The sequence below is a fragment of the Malus sylvestris genome, chromosome 3 (assembly GCF_916048215.2).
Source record: "Malus sylvestris chromosome 3, drMalSylv7.2, whole genome shotgun sequence".
NCBI lineage: Eukaryota > Viridiplantae > Streptophyta > Magnoliopsida > Rosales > Rosaceae > Malus > Malus sylvestris.
Window position 1 is genome coordinate 23,367,200 of NC_062262.1, and position 13,422 is coordinate 23,380,621.

General features: G+C 39.4%; 2 pseudogenes; both read right to left on the reverse strand.

Annotated features, from left to right (window-relative positions):
- Positions 1 to 9,862: 9,862 nt before the first annotated feature.
- Positions 9,863 to 10,826, reverse strand: LOC126614400 (nucleolar GTP-binding protein 1-like; annotated as a pseudogene).
- A 332-nt stretch (positions 10,827 to 11,158) lies between these two features.
- On the reverse strand, positions 11,159 to 12,043 carry LOC126614402 (nucleolar GTP-binding protein 1-like; annotated as a pseudogene).
- Between the last annotated feature and the right edge of the window lie 1,379 nt (positions 12,044 to 13,422).

Sequence of the window (13,422 nt, forward strand, 5' to 3'; positions counted from 1 at the left end):
GTTGATTGTATTTTCGTTGTCAACCATCATTATGTCGACTATAGTGTGGGCTAGTTGGACATATATCACTAGTGCGTCGTTGTGTTGGAAGTAGATGCCTTCGGTATCATGCTTGGTGAAGCCAACGATAGGTCCAGGTTGGGTGTTCACCGCCTAGACCTAAGAGACTAATAGAGCTTGTTAGATCTTCCTCTTCTTTGAGTTATTGGTTGCCCCTAAGTGCTCAGGTTAAATGAAGATGCCATTGATCTGAATTGTCTTAGTTGTTCGGCCTTGGTTAGCGTTTGCATCCCTTCTAGGTTATGCAGCTGGCTTGTCCAAGTATTTTTTGACCATGCCTTCTTTCACCAGCTTCTTTAGGTAGTTCCTCCAAGTGTAGCACTCGTTAGTTGTATGATTGAGACCTCGATAGAATGCACAGTACTTGGTGTGGTCCAACTTAAAGGTATCTCCTTTTGATGGTTTCGGCAGCTTCAACCTTGGTTCGCACTTGATGTCGCAAAGGATTTGGTGGATCGGGATCAAAAACTTAGAATAGTTCTTAAGCGTCGGGCCTTTTTTAGTCAGGGATCGGTCCCTACACTTGGCCTCATGCCTGCTTTTGTTATTGTATTGTTTTCCATCCTCCTTCTTTTGAGCTAATGTCGATTCTTTTTTAGGCTACTAGAGTACCTTGTCTGGTCGTCGAGCCTCATCCTAAAATGCATGCTTCTCTGCCAGAGTGAATGAGTCTGCCAGAGTTAGATATTCTTTCATGATCAATTCTTCGAATAGCAGGTGGTATGATGGGAGTCCTTTTTGGAAAGCTGCACTAGCTATTGAGTTGTTGCATCTGACTATCTTCGCTTTCTCTGCTTTAAACCAATTCACATAGTCACGGAGTGACTCATTTGGGTTTTTCTTGTCGTTGAATAAGCAGTCGGACTTCTTCTTGATCGAGTAATAGGATGAATAATCATTTGTGAAAACAAAAGAAAGCTCATCAAAACTCCGGATAGATTGTGGCAGCAGGGTGTGGAACCAATCTTGGGCCTCGCCTTGTAAGGTTGTGGTGAATATCTTGCACATAAGGGCATCATTGTTCCAATAAAGGATCATTGTACTGCGATAATGCTTTAGGTGCCTCTCTAGGTCTTCATCTCCTTTGAAAGATGTGAAATGTGGCATGTTGAACTTGCGTGGAGGCTCTGCCTGCTCGATCTCGTCCATGAAATGTGACCTGCTTATATTGGTCATGTCTCATCAGAGTGCCTCGTCACTGACTTCATTGCGCTGGAAATCGCACAATCGTTCGACCAGGAGCTTCTCTACTTCTTCCTAAATTTGTCTTTACTAGGGTAGCGGAGCTTCCGGCTACGCCTGGTCGTGACCTGCTGGCTTATGCTGCTTTTCTATATGCTCGAGTCGTTTATGCCGCGACTACGGTGCATATAGTACACTCTTAGCAAACGAGTAAATTACTCGTGAGCTGCCAGTTGAACTTGAGCCAGATTAAGTGACTAATTCTCTCCATCCGTCATGCTGCCTACTCCAATGTGAAGTGGAGGATGCTCCTTATTGACCTAGCCGCGAATGAACACTTTGCATGGAAGGTTATCCATGTTGATTATCGAAGTATGGCCCCAACCGTGAATATATTCTCGCCTTCAGGCCTAACCGAGAATGCACGCTCTTTCACACGCTAAGACAAGAGTATACGCTATCTTGGGGGCCTACTCGAGAGTGTGCACTGCCCTTGTCCTATTTTAGGACACCTTATCTGGGGCACGCTGCATTTTGATACTCTTCAAAAGTTGATTCACAAAGTTCGTCTGTTGCGCGAGTGTGCTTGTTAACTCTATAACTTGTTGATGCAAGTGTTGTTTGCCATTTGGGGTGGAAGAGCTTGGACGGTATGCATCTCCTTGAGTGGTGGAAGTGTAATGGACTCTGAGCGTGAATTTGAGTTGGGATATGTCAAATCTTCGAAAAAATAGGGTGAAAATACCTCTGATTTAATCATCGATCTAAAAATCTGAAGCTGGGATGATTAAACCGATCTTAGGTAGGCTTAGGCTGCTAGGTTGGCCACGAGAATAGGCTGGACCATGGGTTGAACCACAGAAGTGGGTCGGGCCGCTGGTGTGGGCTGGGCTGCTAGAGCACACAAGCGTTGGGCAACTTCTTTCCTCGACGCGGCTTGGGCCAACTACTATACGGCACTGCAAAATGGTGTGGGCCTAAGCTTGGTGCTGATCTGTGGCATGGGGCCTTGGTATGCCAGGCTGCTACTGCTGGTGTCTAGGCCTGGGTTTGCTCTAGGGCCTCGTCTGCTGTGGTGGTAACAAGCTTAGCTGCCTCTAGGGCTTGCACCACTTGGGCCATGGCTTGATCAACACGCTGAAATGGAGTTGTCCCACTATCCACTGCCATGATGGTTCTCGTGGCTGCCATGGTGGTGGTGCTCTGTGGTGGCAAAGTTACCCCTCTTACCTTTGCGTTATTCATATAAGTGTAGAACTCCTTGCATCAAAGTTCAACTGCATCTAAGGGATCATTTTCTAAGAAAATCAAAAGTTGCTCATTCCTTCCACCATTATGGCCAGTCTAAACATGTTTCCAATTGTGGTCATTTTTCTTTTGGTGAGTTACGCACTTCCAACATTAGCACATTTGGATGACTCGCCAGCCGTGGTTGAGTGCAAAAAACATTTCAGCATAAAGTATGCATTCGACGTGTACAACTATATTTTCAAAGGTAAGAAAATTGGGGACTTTAGTTGTCAGGCCCTGGTGGCTTTAGGAAGACCGTGCCATAATGTGTTCGTGAACAGCACCTTTACTTATGAACACAACAGGAACAGAACTGCCATTCAAGCCAGGGCTGACCGAGTATTTAATCATTGTATAATTACAACTTCCATCCCACCTCCTTCTTCGTTATCTTAAACAGAGAATTGAACTTCTCTAGGGCCAACAAATTTGTCGGATGTTTCATGAATTGGAATAAAATTTCGATGTACTTGCTTTAATGCCCTGTTATGACTTCACTTTGTTGCTTTGAGTTGTAAAGCATTTTCTAAATGATTGAGGAATGAACAATAGTAATAAAACAACTATCACGCCAATTTAAAATATTTCATGAAACATCGTAAGTAATAGAGATCAGTTTTACATTTATTTGGCCTTTACCCGTGCATTACGTTTGGTTATTGCAGCTACACAGCATATTGATGTGTAATGCTTATTTTTCAAGAAAATTCTTTTGCTTGTCCCATTTCATACATGTACGGAACTATTGTCTACTATATGGCTACTCGTACGATCGCGATCTTCCTGGTAACAGTCATACGTGTCTCCTTCAATGTTTCCATGTCCAAGTTGAGAAAGATGAAAAGTTCACCATGGCATATTGCCCAAAATTCTTACAAAATGACGTTTAAATAAGCTTATGAAAGACTCTTGATCACTCTTATTAGCCTTTTGGTTCAAGTTGTTATGCACATGCTACACTTTGTACTTCAAGAAAGGGGTGCCCATTTACTTAATCTATTGTACTTCAACGATTCTTCGCTTCTTAACAAATTTAATCTCTTACATCACATTTTGATTTTGATATAGTAGGAATAATAATGCTCGAGAAATACGTTTGTCCATTTACTGCAAAACAATTATGGCTAGTTGCGTTCTTTTTCCTACTTGTCGTCTCTTTTTCACGCAACGATAGTAACTAACACAATATGCAGGTTCAGTTCACTATTTTCGCAACTCTTTTGTAATAAACAAGTTAGTGAATTAATTTGCAACCAAGTAATATTTGTGCGAAATAATAAATAGTTATGTGATTGTTGAGATTAATTAAATAATCTATGCGGACTTGTAAGTTGTGTTTATGGTACCAATATAAATACCAAATTAGAAACTCTTGAATTTGATACCTCACATCAGTAAATACATTGCTAAAGTAAGGAAAATGTGTTTGTCAATTTACAAATGACTTGCACCTTTGCCTCATCCCTTATAAGAGTAGAACTCCGTGCGTCAAAGTTCAACTGCATCTACATGATCATTTTCATAGAAAATCAAAAGTTATTTATTCTTTCCACCATTATGGCCGGACTAAACCTGTTTCTAATTGTGGTCATTTTTCTTTTGACGAGTTGCGCACTTCCAACGTTGGCGCATTTGGATGACTCGTCGGCCTTGGTTGAGCTCAAAAAACATTTCAGCATAAAGTATGCATTCGACGTGTACAACTATATTTTCAAAGGGAAGAAAATTGGTGACTTTACTTGCCGGGCCATTTTGGCATTGGGAAGACTGTGCCATAATGTTTTCGTGAACAACACCTTTACTTATGAATACACCGGTAACATAACTGCCATTCAAGCCAGGGCTGACCGAGTATTTAATTATTGTATAATTGCAACTTCCGTCCCACCTCCTTCTTCGCTATCTTAAATAGAGAAATTAGCTTCTCTATGGCTAACAAATTTGTGGGATGTTTCATGAGTTTGAATATCTATGTATTTGCTTTGATGCCCTGTTACGACTTCACTTTGTTACTTTGAGTTGTAAAGAATTTTCTAAATGATTGAGGAATGGGAAATAGTAATAAAACAACTATCACACCAATTTAAAATAACTCATGAAATATCGTAAGTAATTGAGATCAGTTTTACATTTATTCGACCTTTACATGTGCATTACATTTGGTTATTGCAACTACACTTCATATTGATGTGTAATGCTTATTTTTCAAGAAATTTATATTGGTCGTCCCATTTCACGCATATACGGAACTATTGTTTGCTATATGGTACTCGTTGATCGCGATCTTCCTGGTAACAGTCATACTTGTCTCCTTCAATGTTTCCGGGTCCAAGTTCACAAAGATGAAAAGTTCGCCATGGCGTATTGCCTAAAATTCTTGCGAAACGACGTTGAAATAGGCTTACTAAAGACTCTTGATCACTCATATTAGCCTTTTGGTACAAGTTGTTATGTATTGATACTTGGCACGATAACATTGGGAGGAATGATTGCTCCTAAGCCAAATGCCAAGGAGAGAGGGGTATCACCAGTTGCTCGTTTGGCCTACCCGTTACCTTGGGGATACCTAGGAGTGGACATGTGTTACTTGATGCCATATTTCTAGAAGAACTTTTCCAAATCTTTGCCTACGAATTACGGGTCATTGTCTGTGACGATGGATTGAAGAATGCCAAATTGGGAGATGATGTTCCTCTATATGAAGCGTTTTATGTCTATATGAGTTGTGGTTGTTATGGGCTCTACTTCCACCCACTTGGTGAAATAGTTAATTGCCATGATCATCTTGCCCATGCCCCCTAATAACAGGCGACATTCACCTTACCAAGTCAATTACCCACTTCATGAACGGCCAATGACTCGTATGCGGGTGTAGTTCGCTTGCAGTCAATGTTTACCGACTTGTAGTGTTGGTTGTGGTCGCACTTTTGTACCTACTCCTTAGCGTCTTAATGCATAGTAGGCCAGTAGTATACTGCTTTTAGAGCCTTCTGTGTTAAGGTTCTACCTCCAGAATGATTTCCCCAAACACCTTGGTGGATTGAACTTAGAACCTTTAGGTCGTCGGGAGACATTAAGCAGCGATGATGTGGTCTAGTGTAGGATCTTCGGACGAGAATGATGTTCCACATGTAGTAGCATGCTGCTTTCATTTAGAGCTTTCTAGATTCCAATCTTTCTATGAGGAATGTGCCAATGACCAGGTAGTCTATAATGGAATCTTCCCAGTTTATAGTTGTACTAACATGTGACACCTCGGCTGCTGGTTGCGCCACTATGCTTGGTTTGTCCAGATACTCCACCAAAATAAAGCATTTAAGTTGATGGTCGAAGGTGGACCCTATGCCAGCTAGCGCATCTGCGTGGGCGTTGTTTGCTCGTGGAACTCAAGTGATGATATAAGTCTGAAATGCCTCAAGCTGCTTTTGTACCTTCTCTAGGTATTGTGCCATATTCAGATGCTTTGCCGTGTACTCCTCCGTAGTCTGGCTGGTGATTAGTTGGGAATCGAAATGAATTGCAAGCTTTTTCACAGCTAAGTCTTTTGCCATTCGAAGGCCTGCCAATAGGGCTTCGTACTCTGCTTCGTTGTTGGATACTTTGAAGCCTAAAGTGATCACCTACTTAAGCATCGAACCGCCGGGGGTAATAAAGACCACACCTAGTCCCGAGCCCTTGCAGTTAGATGCGCCATTAATGTGCAAATGTCAGAAGTCTCCATTGGGTGAGACAGGCGTGGCTATTATTTTTAATTTATCTTTTATTCTTTGGTTTGAATAACCAAACTAGGGTATTTGTTGAACAATTTGACACTTATTATTGACGCAATTGTCGCTCGTTAACGTTATATTCAGGCATGTGGGACATGAATATTGTACCATACACAGTAGGGTGTGATATAATATTTGTGCTCAAATGAGTTTACCAAGAAAGGGATGCTCATTTACTTAATCTATAGTACTTCAACAATTCTTCGCTTCTTAACAAATTTAATCTTTTACATCACATTTTCATTTTGAAATAGTAAGAATAATAATGCTTGAGAAATACGTTTGTCCATTTATAGTAGAACAAGTAAGGCTTGTTGTGTTCTTTTTCCTACTTGTCGTCTCTTTTTCACCCAACGATAGTCACTAACATGACATGCAAGTTTAGTTCACGGTTTTCACAACTCTGTTGTGATAAACTAGTCAGTGAATTAATTTGAAAACAAGTAATATTTGTGCGAAATAATAAATAGCTACATGATTGTTGACATTAATTAAACAATTTATGGGAACTTGTAAGTTGCGTTTATGGTACCAAAATAAATACCAAATTAGAAACTCTCGTATTTGATACCTCACATTAGTAAATAGGTTGCTAAAGTAGTTTTAAAGGAAAATGCGTTTTTCATTTTTCAAATGACTTGCACCTTTGCCTCATCCCTTATAAGTGTAGAACTCCTTGCGTCAAAGTTTAACTGCATCTAAGGGATCATTTTCTGATAAAATCAAAAGTTACTCATTCTTTTCACCATTATGGCCAGTCTAAACATGTTTCCAATTGTGGTCATTTTGTTTTTGGTGAGTTGTGCACTTCCAACGTTGGCGCATTTAGATGACTCGCCAATCGTGGTTGAGTGTAAAAAACATTTCAGCATAAAGTATGCATTCGACGTGTACAACTATATTTTCAAAGGGAAGAAAATTGGTGACTTTAGTTGTCAGGCCCTTGTGGCTTTAGGAAGACCGTGCCATAATGTTTTCGTGAACAGCACATTTACTTATGAACACACCGGGAACAGAACTGCCATTCAAACCAGGGCTGACCGAGTATTTAATCATTGTATAATTGCAACTTCCATCCCACCTCCTTCTTCGCTATCTTAAACAAAGAATTGAACTTCTCTAGGGCTAACAAATTTGTGGGATGTTTCATGAATTAGAGTAAAATTTCTATGTATTTGCTTTGATGCCTTGTTACGACTTCACTTTGTTACTTATGCCAATTTAAAAAACTATGTGAAACATTGTAAGTAGTAGAGATCAGTTTTACATTTGTTCGGCCTTTACCCATGCATTACGTTCAGTTATTGCAGCTACACTGCATATTGATGTGTAATGCTTGTTTTTCTAGAAACTTATGCTACTCGTCCCATTTCTAGCATGTACGGAACTATTGTCCGTTATATGGCTGCTCGTATGCTCGTGATCTTCCTAGTAACAGTCATCTGTGTCTTCTTCATTGTTTACGGGTCCAAGTTGAGAAAGATGAAAAGTTTGCAATGGCGTAGTGCCCAAAATTCTTACAAAACGACATTGAGACAGGCTTATGAAAGAGTCTTGATCGACTCCTATTGGCTTTTTGGTTCAAGTTGTTATGCACATGCTACATTTTGTAAAAGTGTGTTACCTCTGTATCATTTTTTATCTTTTTATATTTGGTTTGAATAACCAAAACTAGGGTATTTGTTGAACAATTTGACACTTATTATTGACGCAATTGTCGATCGTTAACGTTATGTTCAGGCATGTGAGACATGAATATTGTACCATACACAGTAGGGTGTGATATAATATTTGTGCTCAAATGAGTTTACCAAGAAAGGGGTGCTCATTTACTTAGTCTATTGTACTTCAACATTATTCGCTTCTTAACAAATTTAATCTCTTACGTCATATTTTCATTTTGATATAGTAGGAATAATATACTTGAGAAATACGTTTGTCCATTTACTGCAGAACAATTAAGGCTTGTCGCGTTCTTTTTCCTGCTTGTCGTCTCTTTTTCACCCAACGATAGTCACGGCATGAAGTTCAGTTCACAGTTTTCGCAACTCTATTGTGATAAACTAGTCAGTGAATTAATTTGCAAACAAGTAATATTTGTATGAAATAATAAATAGCTATGTGATTGTTGATATTAATTAAACAATTTATGGGAACTTGTAAGTTACATTTATGGTACCAAATAAATACCAAATTAGAAACGACTCGTATTTGATACCTCACATCAGTAAATATGTTGCTAAAATAGTTTTTAAGGAAAATGCGTTTTTCATTTTACGAATGACTCGCACCTTTGCCTCATCCCTTATAAGTGTAGAACTTCTTACGTCAAAGTTCAACTGCATCTAAGGGATCATTTTCTGAGAAAATCAAAAGTTACTCATTATTTTCACCATTATGGCCGGACTAAACATGTTTCCAATTGTGGTTATTTTGCTTTTGGCAAGTTACACACTTCCAACGTTGGCGCATTTGGATGACTCACCGGCCGTGTTTGAGTGCAAAAAACATTTCAACATAAAGTATGCATTCGACATGTACAACTATATTTTCAAAGGGAAGAAAATTGGTGACTTTAGTTGCCGAGCCCTTGTGGCATTGGGAAGACCATGCCATAATATTTTCGTGAACAACACCTTTACTTATGAACACACTAGGAACAGAACTGCCATTCAAGCCAGGGCTGACCGAGTATTTAATCATTGTATAATTGCAACTTTCGTCCCACCTCCTTCTTCACTATCTTAAATAGAGAATCAAACTTTTCTAGGGCTAACAAAATTGTGGGATGTTTCATGAGTTAGAATAAAATTTCGATATGCCTTGTTATGACTTTACTTTGTTGCTTTGAGTTGTAAAGCATTTTCTAAATGATTGAGGAATGAACAATAGTAATAAAACTTTTACCACGCCAATTTAAAAACTTCCTGATACATCGTAAGTAATAGAGATCAATTTTACATTTGGTCGGCCTTTACCCGTGCATTATGTTCAGTCATTTCAACTACACTGAATATTGATGTGTAATGCTTATTTTTCTATAAACTTATGTTGCGCGTCCCATTTCAAGCATGTATAGAACTATTGTCAGGTATATGGCTATTCGTATAATCGCGATCTTCCATATAATAGTCATACATGTCTTCTTTATTGTTTCCAGGTTTAAGTTGAGAGAGATGAAAAGCCATGGCATATTGACCAAAAATTTTATGGTGAAATAAGCTTATGAAAGACTCTTGATCGACTCATTTTGACATTTTGGTTCAAGTTGTTATGCATATGCTACACCTTGTAAAAACGTGTTCATTTTGCACACCTCCATATCTTTCTTTATCTTTTTTCCTTTGGTCTGAATTACCAAAACTACAATATTTGTGAATGATTTGAAACTTATCATTGACGTAACTGTAGCTCTTTTAATTGATTTGAAACTTATTATGTCCATAGCAACGCCACCATCAGTAACATTTTGCACACCTCCATAGCTCTTTCTTTATCTTTTTTCCTTTGGTCTAAATAACCAAAACTAGAATATTTGTTGAATGATTTGAAACTTATCATTGATGTAACTGTAGCTCTTTTAATTGATTTGAAATGTATTATGTCCATAGCAATGCCACCATCAGTAACACCCGTCAACTGATCTCTCCCTCTTTCGACCCTGGAGACAGATCTGCTTCGGGCACTCGATTAATTGCCATCGTAGGATAAATCCCCAACTTTGTAAGCTGCCACCCCATTCTCTTTGTTGTGAACTCCCTATCCTTGTTGAATTTCCTTGGTACAATTGGTCGACTCTCTGCTGTGCTTTTCTTGATTCTATGTTGAATGAGAAGCTCTTCTTTTTCCTTATCTCAGCCAACGTCTTCTGCTCTTCTGGAGTCAGATCCAATCCATCTCAAAATCATCATCACCCTCCTCTTCCTGCCGGAGTCTTTCTTCTCGTTCCAACTCCTCAAGCCTATGCAAAATATCAGGATCAACAAAGTCATACACATTGTGCCCGTCAAGAAATTCTGGCATGACATCCTCTTTCCATTCATCATTAGCTATATAGTGCTTCTTCAAACTGGCAGAGTACACACCAGCACCGCCATTCTCATTCTCCAAATTTCTTTCTGTACTCCTCTTTTCCTTCTCCACTGCTTGCTTAGACTTGGCTTCTAAAACTACCTGAGGTATACATAGAGGCCTTTCCTTATTGTCACACGGCTTTGGCATTGCAACATGAAAACGATTTAAGCAGTCATTTACTTTCTTGGATTTCATCTTCAGCTCAACTCTCTGATTCAACAACCTCTCACAAGCTGCATTCTTTACAGACATCACCCCCTCGTCGATCAAAGTGCTCATGGTCAAGAGGACCCCCTCATCATTCGTAGCCTCACCTCCTTGACCAACCACTGTCTTCATTGCTTCATTTTTCATCTCTGCGACCAACTTTTTGTCTTCCTCGGATATACCGTCAAATGGCTGCAAATCAGTCTTATTGCAGACTATAATCAGTGGTTTGTTCATAAGTAGGGTCTTAGGGCTGGTTTGGTATTGCTGTGCTTTGAAAAAAAAACTGATGTGAGAATAAGCGACTGTGCTGTGAGAATAAGCGACTGTGAAATAAATCAACAGAGTGTTTGGTAAACTTTTTTGTAAAAATGCTTTTGGAAAAAAAAAAAAAATCTGATAGTGGGTCTTTTCATTAAAGGAGCGTTGTAGCTCCGTGTGCTTTGAAAAAAAAAAGCAAATTTTTCAAAGCTACAAATAGCAGATTCAGCTTTTTCCTTTGATTTCAGCTTATTCTCAGAGCAGCTTCCAAAATAATCTTTTTTTTTTTTCAGTTTACCAAACACCTAAAACCCTCACAGTTTTTTTTCATGGGTGCTTTTTTTTTTAAGCATCTCACTCTCAAACCACCGCTTAATGCTGTGAAAAAGAGTTGTCTGTTGGGCAATGTTGTACCCACAAGACCCTGAGATGTCCAAGAAGAACAATGCCGCAGCTCTCAAGTGGGCCAGAGCTGTGATGCTGCACATCTCACTAATTTACGGTCCTCAAATGGTCGGTCCAAAATCCCTGGCGTATTAATTACCTGGTACCTCAAGTATTTATAGTCTGTATGTCCAACAAAAGAGTGATTTGGTGGTGAAAGCATAGGGCTGGACATCCGCATCAGCCCTAGTAATCTTGTTAATGAATGAACTCTTTCCAACATTCGGATAGCCACAAATCAATACTGTCCTGGTATTAGGGTCAATTGAAGGTAGCCTAGCCACGTGTTGCCTAATTTGTTCTAGGTAAGCTAAACTAGGATCAATCCTCTTTATAACCGTGCACATGCGACCAAGAGCAGCAACCTTGAGACATTCATATCAGTAAAGTGAATCCCCATACTTCAACAATTTCAGATTCTTTAGATATCTTTCCAATAAGGTTCCTTGCAGTATTGATTTGGCCAAGTGCAAGCTTGTAGTGGTCTTTGTTGTAGAGAACATGAAGAAGGTTGCCATCGAAAGGATGGATGTCATCAAGCTTAGGAAACTCATCGTTGATTCTGGAGAGCTTCTCATTAAAATTTTGCTGGGTATATTTCACCTTGCGCATATAGAATTGACGAAGGCGGGAAATGGCATATAACCCTTGTGGACAACAGTTGGGGTCTGCCGCTGGGTGCGAGATAAGATAATGTCCATGAAGTCCTTCCCATTTGGCACAACAGTCATCTTCTTGAAGTTATATTGCACCATGTTTACTAATTGGTCTGCTTAAAAAAAAAAGAATAAGATCAAGTTAATACCAAGGTCGATTACCATACACTCAAAAGTAAAAAAACATAAAGTATCCAATTCAGTCCTAATTCCAAAACTGATTTTCACAGCACATAATTTGATTCCAAACGTCTAGCATATATTTGCATTAGTCTTTAATAATAAAGAAGCACAAAAATCCAACTGCTCAACCCAAAAATTTATAACCACCCCGCCAACAACATTCCACCAGAAACAACGAATCACTAACTTCATCACCAAAATCGTAACTTTCATGATGAAAGGGAAATTCATGTCAAAACCCCCACAAAACTCAGCAGAATATTCAAAAATATTTCGAAATGAAACAACCATGCAATAATTCAAAGGCAGTTGTTACTTGTTAGTAATCAAAGACGAAAGCAAATTTGATAGAAATTCAGAAAACAAACAAGTCCATCCTTGTAATTGGCCTTTCCTCCCCACCCGCAATAACCGATAAACGTTTCCACCCTACCAAGACTTATCCCAATTAACTAAAAACACTATACTTCTTTCTGCTCTCACAAATTTAACAACAAATGAACAAAACATCCCCCAACACAAACGATAATTACCGATACAAATCGTATACAATGGAACCAGACAAGGTTTGCCAACGAAAATAGATACTTTTCGATGACAAATTACAGACACACACACTCTCCTAATCCCCGAATTAATCAAGCATTTGTTCTATAAGAAATGGTATGATTTGATTGAAACAACATGAAATCCGAACAAATAATGATTGTTTAATTTGATCCATTAACAAACCCGCCTACAAAAAGCTGCAAACAAATTGAAAACACAGTGCCAAAACAAAATCCCAACACCAGAAACTATGAGCCAAGGACGGTACAGTAGTAGAGCTTCTACGGAGATAAGTAAAGGACTTACTTCACAACACCAGGAGAGATTGAGAGAAGCGGCGGGGGCGGCTCTCAGAAGGAACGAAGAAAGGAAAAAGATGTATAATCAAAAGATTATAAATAGCTATTTCTGAAAGGTTTAGGGTTTTGGGGAAGACGTCTTCTAAAATCTCGTTGCACCTAGGGGTGGGCAAACGGCCCTAGGCCCGCGGGGCGAGCCGGTTCCATGCGGTTCGGGGTGGGTATGGAACGGGTCTGAAATTTGTAAAGACAAAACGGGACGGGCCGGGACGGGTTCACAAAATTATCGAGGCGGGGCGGGTGCAAAAGCCTAAGAAATCGAGGCCCCGCTGAATCCGTTTCTCCCAATTATCACAAAAATATCTGCTGTGTTTTAGTGGTACTGCATTTGTTTACCCGAGTGGTAGTACATTTGTACTACACTGCTTTCTTTCCTCATTTCGTTTT